General features: G+C 43.5%; 1 pseudogene across 1 annotated transcript; it reads left to right on the forward strand.

Annotated features, from left to right (window-relative positions):
- The first annotated feature begins 4,490 nt into the window (after positions 1-4,490).
- Positions 4,491-4,986, forward strand: LOC308511817 (large ribosomal subunit protein eL21-like; annotated as a pseudogene). Its single transcript has one exon. The product of its transcript is annotated as a large ribosomal subunit protein eL21-like (transcript).
- The last annotated feature ends 8,868 nt before the right edge of the window (positions 4,987-13,854 follow it).

Genomic DNA, 13,854 nt, shown 5'->3' on the forward strand with positions numbered 1-13,854 from the left:
ATTTAGGGAAAAGAAGTGATTCCATAAAGACTGTCACCTTATGTAGCCCAGGTAGTCTGATAACACTTTCCTACAGATCACTCAGTCTGGAAACTCTTGCATAAAGCTGAAAGCAGTAATCAATTTTTCCACTTTAATAAGCAGGAAAGAAAAGGTCTTTGGTCTCTGAGAGATCCTTGACATATATAGGTAAGTCCCTGCCCAGATCAACTCCAACTTAAAATCCAAGATTTAGCCCTGGCCGGCTTGCCTCAGTGGATAGAGCATCCGCCTGGCAGACTGAAGTGTCTCAGGTTTGATTCCTGTCACAAGGGACATGCCCAGGTTGTGGGCTCTATCCCCAGTGGGAAGCATGCAGGAGGCAGCCGATCAATGATTCTTTCTCACCATTGATGTTTCTATATCTCCCTCTCCCTTTCTGAAATCAATAAAAATGTATTTAAAAAATAAAAAATAAAATCCAAGATTTAGATTTCTGGCTTTATATCCATCCTTTATTTCCCTTTCCCAACTCACTTCCAAAAAGCTAACCTGAAAAGCATTTCTTTGAGCCACTTGGGCATTTTACTCTTCAATGAAAAGTGCATACAAGATGTGTGCCACCTTTCACACAAAGGCTGGCCCCTGTGTGCTTGCATGGCTTCATCCACATACCTAGTTGATAATCCTGTGAGAGTCCAGTTGAAGGGGGATGTGGAATTTACAGATTGATCAAGGTTTTAAAATTGAAAATGATCAAGGTTTGAAACAGGAAGGTTGGGGCCCAATCGGGTTAGAGCACATAAACCTCATTTACATCTTTCTGTACAGTTTTGAGAAACTGACAAGTGGATTGATAGACTGAGTCACCATCTGCAGGACCCCTCCCCCACACTCCTTACCACCACCTCCTAACCCCCCAGGCCCACCATTTCTGAACTTTACAGTCTGGAAGAATGAAGATTGCTTTATATGGTCTGATTCACATGCTTGAAGAATTCCTGTCCTGAAAAAGAGAAAAAAAAAAGGTGACAATTTTCCTTTTCTGGTAGCAGACTGTCTTTAGCATTCCAAATAAAATGTTTGCAGATCCAGTTGAGACCTGTGTTTAAGCATTTCCATTCTAAAAATTAGTATCACTGAAAATAAAATCATTCCTCCACAAAAAATGCTAACTAGAATATAATATTTATCTTTCTGCCATATAAACAAGAACCTCTGCCCTTTTCATCATTGTTTCCCTGGCTTGACAGAATTGAAAATTTTTGCCAAACATTTGTATTTTCAAAATGTGAAGCAATAATGCAATGGTCTATTTAAATTCCTTTAATGTGTAAGATTTTAAAATAGCATGCTGTTGAATTTTTATAGACTAGTGGTGATTATAGAAATGAACTGGGCAATATAGCATTTTCATAAGGATTGCAGTTTTATCACCATTTCTTCGCAAATTAAGACAAATTAAGCCTCAAAGATCCTCTCAACGATAAGTTTTGTTATTTTTTTTCTTCATTTTAATGATTCTGCATGCTTGGAGTCAAGTAGAGACTATTTGGAGTAGTTACAGTTACTTTTTAGGTGAAAACTGACCCTCCACTTATTTTTCAAAATGAGCAGTGTTTTCTTTTTTTTTTTTTTTTTTTGTGGAAGACATGGGTTTATTAGGATTTAAGTGCTCACTGGCAGCAGCTGATTGGTGCAGTTTACTGCCAGGGTGACTAGCCAGTGCTGTTGTTTGCCACCACCCAGACTTTCCCAGCACAAGGTTTTTTTTTTTTTTAATATTTTTTATTGATTAAGATATTACATATGTGTACCCTCTACCCCCCCCTCTCCCCGCTCAACCCCTCACCTCCCTGTTGTCCGTGTCCATTGGTTAGGCCTATATGCTTGCATATAAGTCCTTTGGTTGATCTTTCCCCCTTGCCCCCACCCTCCCCTACCTTCCCTCCAAGGCCCGACAGTCCAATCAATGCCTCTCCGTCTCTGGATCAGTCCTTGTTCATCAGTTTATGTTGTTCATTATATTCCACAAATAAGTGAGATCTTGTGGTATTTATCCGCTCTCCAGTTCCATCCATGCTGTGGCAAATGGTAAGAGTTCCTTTTTCTTCTTCCTCTTCTTAAAGAATACCTTTCAGCATTTCATATAATGCTGGTTTGGTGGTGATGAACTCCTTTAGCTTTTTCTTATCCGTGAAGCTCTTTATCTGACCTTCCATTCTGAATGATAGCTTTGCTGGATAAAGTAATCTTGGTTGCAGGTTCTTGCTATTCATCTCTTTGAATATTTCTTGCCACTCTCTTCTGGCCTGCATGGTTTCTGTTGAGAAATCAGCTGACAGTCGGATGGGTACTCCCTTGTAGGTAACTGACTGTCTTTCTCTTGCTGCTTTTAAGATTCTCTCTTTATCTTTTGCTCTTGGCATTTTAATGATGATGTGTCTTGGTGTGGTCCTCTTTGGATTCCTTTTGTTTGGGGTTCTCTGCGCTTCCTGGACTTGTAAGTCCATTTCTTTCACCAGGTGGGGGAAGTTTTCTGTCATTATTTCTTCAAAAAGGTTTTCAATATCTTGCCCTCTCTCTCCTTCTGGTACCCCTATAATTCTGATGTTGGTACGCTTGAAGTTGTCCCAGAGGTTCCTTACACTATCTTCATATTTTTTGAATCTCTTTTCTTTTTTCTTTTTCGGTTGGGTATTTTTTGTTTCTTTGCATTTCAAATCTTTGACTTGATTCTTGGGATCCTCTTGTCTGCTGTTGGAGCTCTGTAAAGTATTCTTTATTTCAGTCAGTGTATGCATAATTTCTAATTGGTCCTTTTTCATGACCTCCATGGTCTCACCATACTCCTTGAGGGATTCATTAAATTTATCGGCGGTTTCCATAAAATTCTTGACAAACCTTATAAACGTGGCCTTGAACTCTATATCCAGTCGTCTGGCCTCCTCCGTTTCTGCCAATTGTGACCTGTTTCTTTGTCTCCGCATTTTGGCTGCTTCCCTGTGTTGATAGAGTGGCCTGCGCGCCAGGTGTCCTGTAGGGCCCAGTGGCTCAGCCTCCCCAGTTACCTGGGGTGGACACTCTTGGTGCACTCTTGGTGCCTCGCTTGTTGTAGGATCACTGGGAGGAATTGACCTCCAGGCCAATTGGCTGTGGGAAGCAGCTGTGTCTGAAGTGGGAGAATGGTCCCCCTCTGACCACTGGGTACAGTGGCTCCTGGATCTAAGGAGGTGCTAATTCAGCCCCTGCCTGAGGCCACACAGCAGGAACTACTAAGAGGCTCAGCTGTGAAGCAATGCAAGCCGCTGCGGGGCCTTGGGCCTTCTCTTCGAGCAGTGTTTTCTTAATGCTACTGCAAATCTGAACTGAAAGTTAGGACACCTGAGTTCCAGTCCTGGCTCTGACTAGCTAGCTGTGTCATCTTGAAACACACACACACACACACACACACACACACACACACACACTTTATCTGTAATATGAGATGATCCCTAACATCATTACCAGCTCTAATAGCCTATATTTTGAATTAAATCTAATAGTCATGACAAGACCTATCAGCAGTTGCCATACTGGGGCTAAATGAAGAGGACAGGGTCTGGACAACTGAAGAATAGAAGGACAAACTGGCAGCCAAGGATCTGCCAATCAGCTGCAAGGAGTGCAGTTAGTCAAGTGCCTTCATCTATTAGTAATACCTTAGGATCTGCTTAGGCCATGCTCTATGTGGAGAGGCTCCAGCCAGTGACTCAGCATTATAAGTGTACTAAGGCCTAGCCATTTCTGCCCAACATGGTACTCCTCTAATGGGCAATATTTGATCCAGATTTCATGTTGAATTGAGACTTTGTCAGATTTGCATCATGGTTTGAGTTTTTCCCCCCTGCTCAATTCTGCTTCCTCCCCATTTTATCTTTCATAGGTGTTACCCACCAAGCTTCCATACCTCTCATACCCCTAACTCTCAGTGCTTGCTTCCTGGAGGACCCAGCTGACAAACATATAGCAGTATTTTAAGGGCAGACACAAAAGGAAATCTCAAGACTCATGGAATAGATGGTAATTAGACTAGTCCCGCTGGAGTGGAGCATTCAGGTCAACAAGCAGTTGAAAATCAAGCTGGAAAAAAAAGATAATCAAGCTGAAAAGATAGGTTGGGGAGTCATATTAGTGAGGTTAATTGACAATGTCACACGGACGTATAGTTAAGGTTGGTGCCAGATTGGTGCCAGATTGGAGCCCCAGGTCATCCCAGCCACATCTTAAATCACTTACCAGGCCAGCAATTGGCTGTCTACATAAACAGAAGATGGCTACTTCTGCAGCCTATGTGATGTACCTATATCAATGATTCCCAAAAGGCCCCCTGGATGCATCATTATCAGCTGGGGAGCTTGGTGAAAATGGATACTCCTCAGTTCTGCCCTAGGCTTACTGAATGGGAGTCTCTGAGGATAAGAAACACTATCTCCCACTTTTCTTTCGCTGGAACCACCATTTTCCAGTAATTCGCCAAAATAACTAACACAAAGGGAAAGAGGAGAGGCACCCACTACGTGTTCTCTAGGTCTTTCAGAAAACATGGACTTGTTCCTTTGGCCACATAAATGCAAATATACAAGAAAGGTGATATTGTGGACATCAAGGGAATGGGCACTGTTCAAAAAGGAATGCCCCACAAATGTTACCATGGCAAAACTGGAAGAGTCTACAATGTCATCCAGCATGCAGTGGGCATTGTGAACAAGCAAGTTAAGGGCAAGATTCTTGCCAAGAGAATTAATGTACGTATTGAGCATATTAAGCATTCTAAGAGCTGAAATAGCTTCCTGAAACGTGTGGAGAAAAATGATTAGAAAAAGAAGGAAGCCAAAGAGAAAGGTACCTGGGTGCAATTGAAGAGTTAGCCTGCTCCACCCAGAGCAGCACACTATGAGAACCAATGGAAAGAAGCCTGAGCTACTGGAACCCACTCCCTATGAATTCATGGCATTAAAAAAATAAAAGACCTCTGTACTAATAAAAAAGAAAAAGAAAGAAGCAACACCCCCACTGCCCTTTCCTCACTTCCTCTAGAAATCTGCTGTACAACAATGTGAATATAATCAATATTACTGAACTATACACTTAAAATGGTTAAGATGGTAAATTCAAAGTATGTGCTTTTTCCACATTTGAAATAAATAAAACAACTCTTGGAAAGTTCTGGGAACTTTTAAACAAAGTCCAAGAAATTAAAAAAAAGAAAGTGGGAGAGAGGTGATGGACATATTATGTTCTTTGCTTCAACAGTGTAAGTTTGTTGTTTGCCCTTACACTTGTCAATGCAGACCTAGAATCTTCAGATTGCAGACATGAATCTATTGTATTCATGACAAAATGTGGAATCAAGGCATGGAGCTCATAATAATAGTTGAGTGAAGTTTAATATTTCCTTGCACCTATAATCTACATATAGAACAATCAACAATGACCTGAGCCCTTAAAGAGCCTCTTAAAGAACCATTAACTTAAAAAATATTTACATGTCAGCTATATTTGGATACACCACTAGATGGTACAAAAACCTAGTTTTCTGGTCATGATTTGCTTGTTATGAAGGCTATGAAAGAGTATTTAATTTGAAATACTCTGAATATGTCCTTTGTGAAGTTGGAAAGTGAAATACATTGAAATAACATCTGGAAAAAAATAGCATTACATTCTTACTTTCTATTAGTTTGCCTTCCAGCTTGCTAATGACAGAAAGGGTACTTTTGGGAAGACAATTGGAACACATTTTCAAAATTTCCCAAGCTTTTGGCTGGGGTTTTGTATCCCCCCAATCTAATAGAAATAGTGATATTTGCACTCTAACAGGCTTAACCTCAATAGCTACTAGGATTATTGAAATTATGGTAGAAGCATTTTCAATTCTAGGTCAGAAGAGCTTGGTATTTTAAGAGTATATTGTCTTTTTAAATTATTATTGAAAAGAGAAATGGTTTGCAGTTCCAAAAGGGGAACTGCAGGATTCCATTTATATAAAGTTAAAAAAATAGGCAGAACAAATCTATGTTATAAAATGTCAGGGTTCTAAATGGAATAAAGCTTGAATTTTAAAATGAAACAAACAAACAAATAACACCTACCATCTGGAAATAAAAACAGAACAAAAAACCACACACCTATATTAAACAAGTCGGTTAATAGGGGGAAGAATCAGAAATTATACATTTTCTGAAAAAATAATGGTAATGAAAACACTCCATATCAGAATCTATGGGATACATTTAAATACTCAGAGGAAAATTCATAACCCTTAAAGCCTATATTAAAAAAAATACAAGAATTAATTTTTTGACTAAAAAATCTTGAAAAAAACACACAAGGTAAACTAAAAAAGAGTATAGGAAAGACCATAATACAGATAAAAACAAAAGTCAAGATTTCCTGAGGAGGAGAGTAAGTGGCTGAAAGGGGGCACGGAGGACGGGTACCTTGGGAGTACTAGTAATGGTCTGGGTGCTGATTACTCATGTGTTTTCCCTTTCTGACAATTCATTGAGTGGCCACTTTAGATATGTGCCATTTTCTATATGTGTGCTAAATTTCATTTACATTTTTATTTTTCAGAAAACATGGGGGGAAAGCTCCTTGACTTTGATCTTGGTGATGATTTTTTGGATATGACACCAAGAAAGTAGTCAACAAAAGCAAAATTAGACAAGTGGGACTATATCAAACTAAAAAGCTTCCACATAGAAAAGGAAACAATCAATAAAATGAAAAGGCAACCAGTGGCATGTGAGAAAATATTTGCAAACCATATACAGGCATACCGCGGAGATATTGTGGGTCTGGTTCCAGATTACCACAAAAAAGTGAATATCGTAATAGAGTGACAATTTTTTGGTTTCCCAATGCATATGTTATGTTTACTCTATAGTGTAGTCTATTAAGTGTGCAATAGCATTTACATACCTTAATTTAGAATAGTTTATTGCTAAAAAATGTTAACCATCATCTGAGCCTTTAGCAAGTTATAATATTTTTGATGGTGGAGGGTCTTGCCTCAATATTGATGGCTGCTGATTGATCAGGGTGGTGATTGTTGAAGTTGTGGTGGCTGTGGCAATTTCTTAAAGTAAGAGAACAATGAAATTTGCATTTCGATGGACTCTTCCTTTCACAAACTATTTCTCTGTAGCAGGTGATGCTGTTTGATACCATTTTACCCTCCATATTAGCAATAAGGCTGTTTCACTTTCTTATTGAAGGGGAAAATAAGACATTTGGAGAGATAGCTACCTGAATCTGTGCCAGTAACCTGCCTTCTGCCTTCTGACGCACACTCTTGCTTGCCGATAAACTCCATTCTTATCAAGCTCCATTATCTGTGATGCCTGTCCTGCCTTGCAGAACCTGTTTCCTGGAATAGTCCCATTGTACAGAGGCCATGAACCATGAACCATATACAATCCCCGGAGGGGCTGGCACCAGTGCTGGCAGGCCTCTGGGTGTGGTCTCACTTCCCCCATCCCAACTCATGGGGGGCTGCAAAGCCCGCAAAGGGTCTGGAAGCCTGATCCATATTTGGGGGACAAAGTAACTAAAGGGTATAAAGGAAAAGCTTCGTCCATATTCATCACTCAGGATTTGGAGACTGACTCCCCTGAGTCACGGCGCTAGTGCAATCTGCAATAAAGTCTACTTTTCTGAATACCCTCTGAGTGCCTGGCTGATTAATTCTCCCGTGTTGCCTGGCAGCTTATTTACAACATTAATTTGGTGCATTGGCTGGGAAAATATCAGTTGTGCTGCCCACTTAGGGCACTGCTGGTAAAGGTCGACAGCCAGTTCCATTCACCCGGGTCCTCCTGAAGACAGGAAAGGTGCACCTCCAGTGATTTGCTGGATTCCAGTATTCACTGGGCCCAGATGACCAGACCCCCGCTTGCACCCCAGTGGACTCCAAGGAGGACAGAAAAGCCCTTACTGGAACCAGACATCTGACCAGTGAGTTTTCCCCCAGGGGAACCAGTTCGAGTTCAGGCCTGTCTTTTGGGACAGAAAAAGTGGCTGATCACCACTTAGGCAAAATATTTGCCTCAGTTCAGGGACTTTCCATGGGTGGAAGTCAAAACTTAGACTGACTGGTGTGTGAATTTGAATGTAAGAGCCTGTGTGAAGCGAAAGCTACCTTGTGTTTGTCCTGTGTCTTGTTAACTGGAAGGGATTACACAGTGTAACCGGAAATATGGAAAGTAGTTCCTCCAAACCTACTGTTTTAGAATGCATGTTAAAGAATTTTAAGAAAGGTTTTACTGGGGACTATGGGGTGAAGTTAGTTCCCTGGAAGTTAAGAAAGATGTGTGAAATAGACTGGCCATCTTTTGGGGTAGGATGGCCAGCAGAGGGCACATTGGATGTCCCCCAATCAGGAATGTTTACAGAGTTATAACAGGAGACCCAAGTCATCCCGACCAGCTCCCCTACATCAATCAGTAGCTGGAAATAGCTCAGCTCAAGCCACCTTGGATCCGGCTATATGTGTGTAAGAAGGGACAGAGTAAAGTTTTAATGGCAGGAGAAAAGAGGCAGGCAGGAGAAAAGAGACAGGCAGGAGAAGAGAAGCAGGCCCCTCAGAAGGAGAATAAGCCTCCTATTCTTCAGGAACCCCCTGAGAAAACCCACCAGTTTTACCACCTCCATATGTGCCTCAAGTGGCACCCAGTGTTCCTTTGCCCCATTAAGGAAGCTTAGATACACCACCTCCTTCCGTCTCTCTGCAACCGGACTCTCCAGAGCCAGTTGGATGGCACTTGCGTTCAGCTGATCGGAGACCCAGGCCACCCCCAGCTTTCCAGATGCCTCTCTGGGAGACTTGGGGTCCCCAAGTGCTTGGAGAAGATGGGACCCTATAAGAGGGGGGATTGGCCTTTTACTATCAGCCTTTTACCACCACTAATCTCCTGAATTGGAAACATCACACTCCTATTCTGAAAAACCTCAGGCCATGGTAGACCTCCTAGAGTCAATTTCCAGACCCATAAGCCCACCTGGGTTGACTGCAAGCAACTCCTTCTCATGCTTTTTAACACTGAGGAGTGCATGGGAATAATAACGGAAGCTCAGAAATGGCTCCAGACTCAGGCCCTGGCAGGGATATTAGACACAGACAGATGGGCCAGGGAGGCCCTCCAAGATGAGGAAACTAGATGGGACAATAACTCAGAAGACGGAAGGGCCAGGCTAGAGAGATACCTACTGGCTTTCCTCCAAGGGCTCAGGGCCGGGGCCAAGAAGCTCACCAATATGGCTAAGACTTCTGAGGTCTTCTAGAAACCTGATGAAAGTCCAGCAGCCTTCTATGAGAGACTCTGTGAGGGATATAGGATCTGCACTCCTTTTAATCCTGAAGCCCCAGAAAATCAAACTATGGTCAATGCAGCCTTTGTAGGTCAGGCTCAGCCTGACATAGGAGAAAGCTACAGAAGCTTGAAGGATTTGCGGGGGTGGGGGTCGGGGTGGGGGGGGGGACACGCAACCAAGCTGCTAGAAATAGCAAGCAAGGTTTTCATCAACTGAGACAGGGTGGCTAAGGAGTAAGCAGAGGAGAGACTGAAAAAGAAAGCAACCTTGATAGCAGCAGTGATTAAGGAATCAAGCTCCCAGACAGATAAAGGGAAACAAGGACCCAGGCCAGGGGAAAGGAGGACAAACTTTAAGCAGGATCAGTGCGCCTATTGTAAGGAATCTGGACACTGGAAAAATGAATGTCCAAATCACCATAAAGCGAAGTCAGGGTCATCCAACCCACCCAGCCGCAGATCTCATTGGGCTGGCGGCAGTCAACTCTGACTAGGACAGACTCGGCTCTTTCCAACTGGGCCCCCGCAGCCCATGGTCAGAATTAAAATTGGGGGCCAGACTGAACTTTATGTTTGATACAGGGACTGAGCACTCAGTAGTTACTCAGAAGGAAGCTCCTCTCTCAGGAAAGGAGGCCACCATTATTGGAGCTACCAGGAACCAGACCTGTAGATCATTCTGCCACCCTCATTGGTGGCCACCAAGTTATTCATGAATTCCTGTACTTGCCAGATTGTCCAGTGCCTCTAATGTGTGGAGACCTTTTAGCCAAGATGAGGGCAGAGATCACCTTTGCCCCAGATGGCTCAGCACAGTTGTGCCTAGGTGAGGAGACCTCGCCAATGATCCTGTCCTTAGCAGTGCCCAGGGAGGAGGAATGGAAACTTTATACCTCCCAGTCAAAGGACTCACAATTAGAGCCTGAATTAGAGGAAGAATTCCCACTGGTCTGGGCAGAAGGAAATCCTCCTGGCCTGGCCAAGGACCATGCCCCAGTACTAATTGACTTGAAGCCTGGGGCACAGCCTATCAAAATCTGCCAATATCAGATTCCAAGGGATGCACGCCTAAGAATCCAGGTCCACTTAGACCAGCTGCTTCAGTGGGGACTTCTTAAACAGTGTCGGTCTCCGTGGAACACCCCCTCTTGCCCGTCAGAAAGCCTGGGACTAATCATTACCACCCAGTACAGGACCTGTGGGCTGTTAATGAGGCTGTTATAACCCTGCATTGGCACTGCCGAACCCCTACACTCTTCTGGGACTCATTCCATTAAAGGTGGAATGGTTTACATGTCTAGATCTGAAAGATGCCTTTTTTTCTGCCTTCAGTTGGCACCCTCCAGTCAGCCCCTGTTTGCCTTTGAGTGGAAAACCCAACTACGGGGGCCAAGGAGCAGTTCACCTGTACCAGACTGCCACAAGGGTTCAAAAACTCCCCAACTCTTTTTAGCAGAGCGCTAGCATCTGATCTGTCCAAATTCCCAGGACAGGACTTGGGGTGCATTCTACTCCAATATGTAGACAACCTCCTACTGACTGGCTCCACGCAAGCTCAGTGCTGGGAAGGAATGCAAGCCCTTCTGAGACTCTTAACTGAAACAGGTTACCAAATGTCCAAGGAAAAGACTCAAATCTGTCAGAGAGAGGTCAAGTACCTAGATTTCTGAATCACCTGAGGTAAACGAAGACTAGGGACTGAAAGGAAGCAGGCAGTATGTGCTATTCCAGTCCCCAGCACCTGGCGGCAGATTTGGAAATTCTTGGGAGCAGCAGGATTTTGTCACCAAAAAGGGAAAGACTCAGTGTCAGAAGGAAACAGTTGTGAAGATGTAGCAGTCAAGTTGGCTGCTAAAGAACAAGTACCACTGTCGCAGGTCATGTTGGCCCCTGAATTACCTGAACCTCCGAAATACACTTTTCAGGAAGAGGAATGGGCCCAGCAAGAAGGGGGTAAGAGGACGAAGGAAGGCTGATGGGTACTCCCAGATCATAGGGTCTATGTCCTAGGACAGTTAGCCCATAAGGTAGTCCTCCAGCAGCATGAACTTAGTCATTTAGGGAAGACTGCCCTAGAGGCTTTGTCAGGCAGCTACTACCTAATTGCCTGTCTTCCCTCCTTGTGTGCCTCAGTCTCTCAGCGCTGCCTCCTCTGTGCACAGAACAATGCCAAACAGGGTCCTGTAGGACTGATGGGAGTTCAGCACTGTGGGCACACTCCCTTTGAGGACCTAGAGGTAGATCTTACAGAAATAGGTCATAGCAGAGGGAATAAATAACTTTCAGTCTTTATCTGTACTTTTTCAGCCCGGGTTGAGGCATAACCTACTCGCACAGATAAGGCAAGAGAAGTCACTAAGGCATTGCTGAAGGACATAATTCCGTGGTATGGAATGCCTCTAACCATAGGATCAGATAATGGCCCAGCCTTTGTAGCCAAAGTGGTAAACAAGTAGCTAAGGTCTTAGGAATTAAATAGAAGTTATATACAGCTTACAGACCCCAGAGCTCAGGGAAAGTAGAGTGCATGAACCGGACTCTCAAGCAGGCTATGGCTAAGCTATGTCAAGAGACAACCTTACCCTGGACAGGTACCTTGCCTCTTGTACTCCTGTAGGTACAATGTGCCCCGAAGTCCAGGGTAGGTTTCTCTCCCTTTGAAATTCTATATGGCAGACCCCCTCCCTTAATTCAGCCAAAGGGAGATTTGGGGGAAGTAGGAAACTTAGAAATTCAGAAGCAATTACAAGGACTTGGGAAAACTACCTTTGAAGTCCACAGATGGATTACTGACCAATTGCCCATCTCTTTAGGAACGGCTATGCACCCTCATAAACCTGGAGACCAGGTTTGGGTAAAGGATTGGAAAAAGGAGACCCTTAAGCCAACTTGGAAGGCACCCTATCCAGTCATACTAACCACTCTCACAGCTCTCAAGGTTGCAGGATTGAACACCTGGATCCCCAACTCCCAGGTGAAAGCAGTCCACCAGCCGAGTGACACCTAGCCTGAATGGAAGGTGACCTCCGACCAGAAACACACCCTGCAGACCACCCTCAAGAAAATGGCAGACTTGGCTGACCAACTTGTTCCAAGGAATTCAGATAACATCCAGCTGAATTCTGCCTTACACTCATATTTCTTTCTTATCTCCCCCCTAAAAGTGATATACTGTGGTATTTCTGGATAATCATTGTTTTATCTTTCTAATAATTCTTATTTTGTCTTTTTATGAGTGTTGCCAGAACTGTAGACTAGTACCAGGAGGAGAACTTTTCTGTCCCTGCTGGGACACAGAAACACTACAAATTACTACCTCGTACACAGCAAAGGAATTTATTGCTGTCCCTAACCAAGATGAGACTGGTTCTTTTACTGTCACTAATTGCCCTCCCCTTCTTGCCTGGTATCTTAGCTGGCCGTCGGAGGTGGGGTCCCAACGACAAACCCAGAAGAGAATGCTCATGTTTTAAGGAGGGCCAGACCCAGAATATCACTGACTATAATCCTGCCTGTTACCAAGATATTGCCACTTACTGTGAGTGGCAAGGAAGAATTTATATCACAGGAGCCAACTGGTACCCATCTACGACCTCAACTAGCTCCTTCATGCAGAAAAATAACTGCATAGGTCGCACTTTCCAAAACACATACTGGGGATACCAAGGCTAAGAGGGCTTTAAAAATAACCCTGGGCCACCAGATAAGAAAAAAAAAGCATGGGAAAAGGAGACATATGTATAACTTTAGACAATAATTTTTTTAAAAAAGAAAAGGGCTATACAAGTTGCTGACGGTATGACAGAAAGAAAGAATATTAGAGTAGAAATACTTAATGGAAGGTCTGGGGCATGGTTATGGATTTTTGAAGGACACAGAAAGAAGGTTTGAAGGCTGATTTGAAAGTGTGAAATTTGTGAAGGTTGTGTATGTGATGAGAAAGAAAAGAGAAATGTTGAAAGAAAGGAAAAAAAAGGGGCCATTTTACTCTGAGCAAGAGAGCCTGAGGCTTCAGTCTCCAAGCCTGACAGGACAAGGTTGCTGGATACTTCTTAAACCAGAATATTCAGCAGCAGAATTTTAAGACAGAGTATACATAATGCCTCAGACCCCCACCCAGCAGGAGCTGCCCCCTGATGGTCAGTGTGTTCCCACCAGGGGCACACCGCTCAGCCAGAAGCCAGGCTCACGGCTGGCAAGCGCAGCGTCAGTGGCAGGGAGTGGGCCTAAGCTGGCAGTCAGACATCCCTCGAGGGCTCCCGGACTGCCTCAGTCTCTCAGCGCTGCCTCCTCTGTGCACAGAACAATGCCAAAGAGGGTGCAGGCCAGGCTGAGGGACCCCCCTGAGCACATGAATTTTATGCACCAGTTCTCTAATTGATAAATAGATAAAGAAGATATGATACATGCACACACATGCAATGAAATATTATTCAGCCATAAAAAAAGAAAACCGTGCCCTTTGCAACAGCATAAATGAACTTGGTAAACATTATGCTAAGGGAAATAAGCCCAGACA

The sequence above is a fragment of the Myotis nattereri genome (assembly GCF_964212035.1).
Source record: "Myotis nattereri genome assembly, chromosome: X".
In the NCBI taxonomy this organism is placed as follows: domain Eukaryota; kingdom Metazoa; phylum Chordata; class Mammalia; order Chiroptera; family Vespertilionidae; genus Myotis; species Myotis nattereri.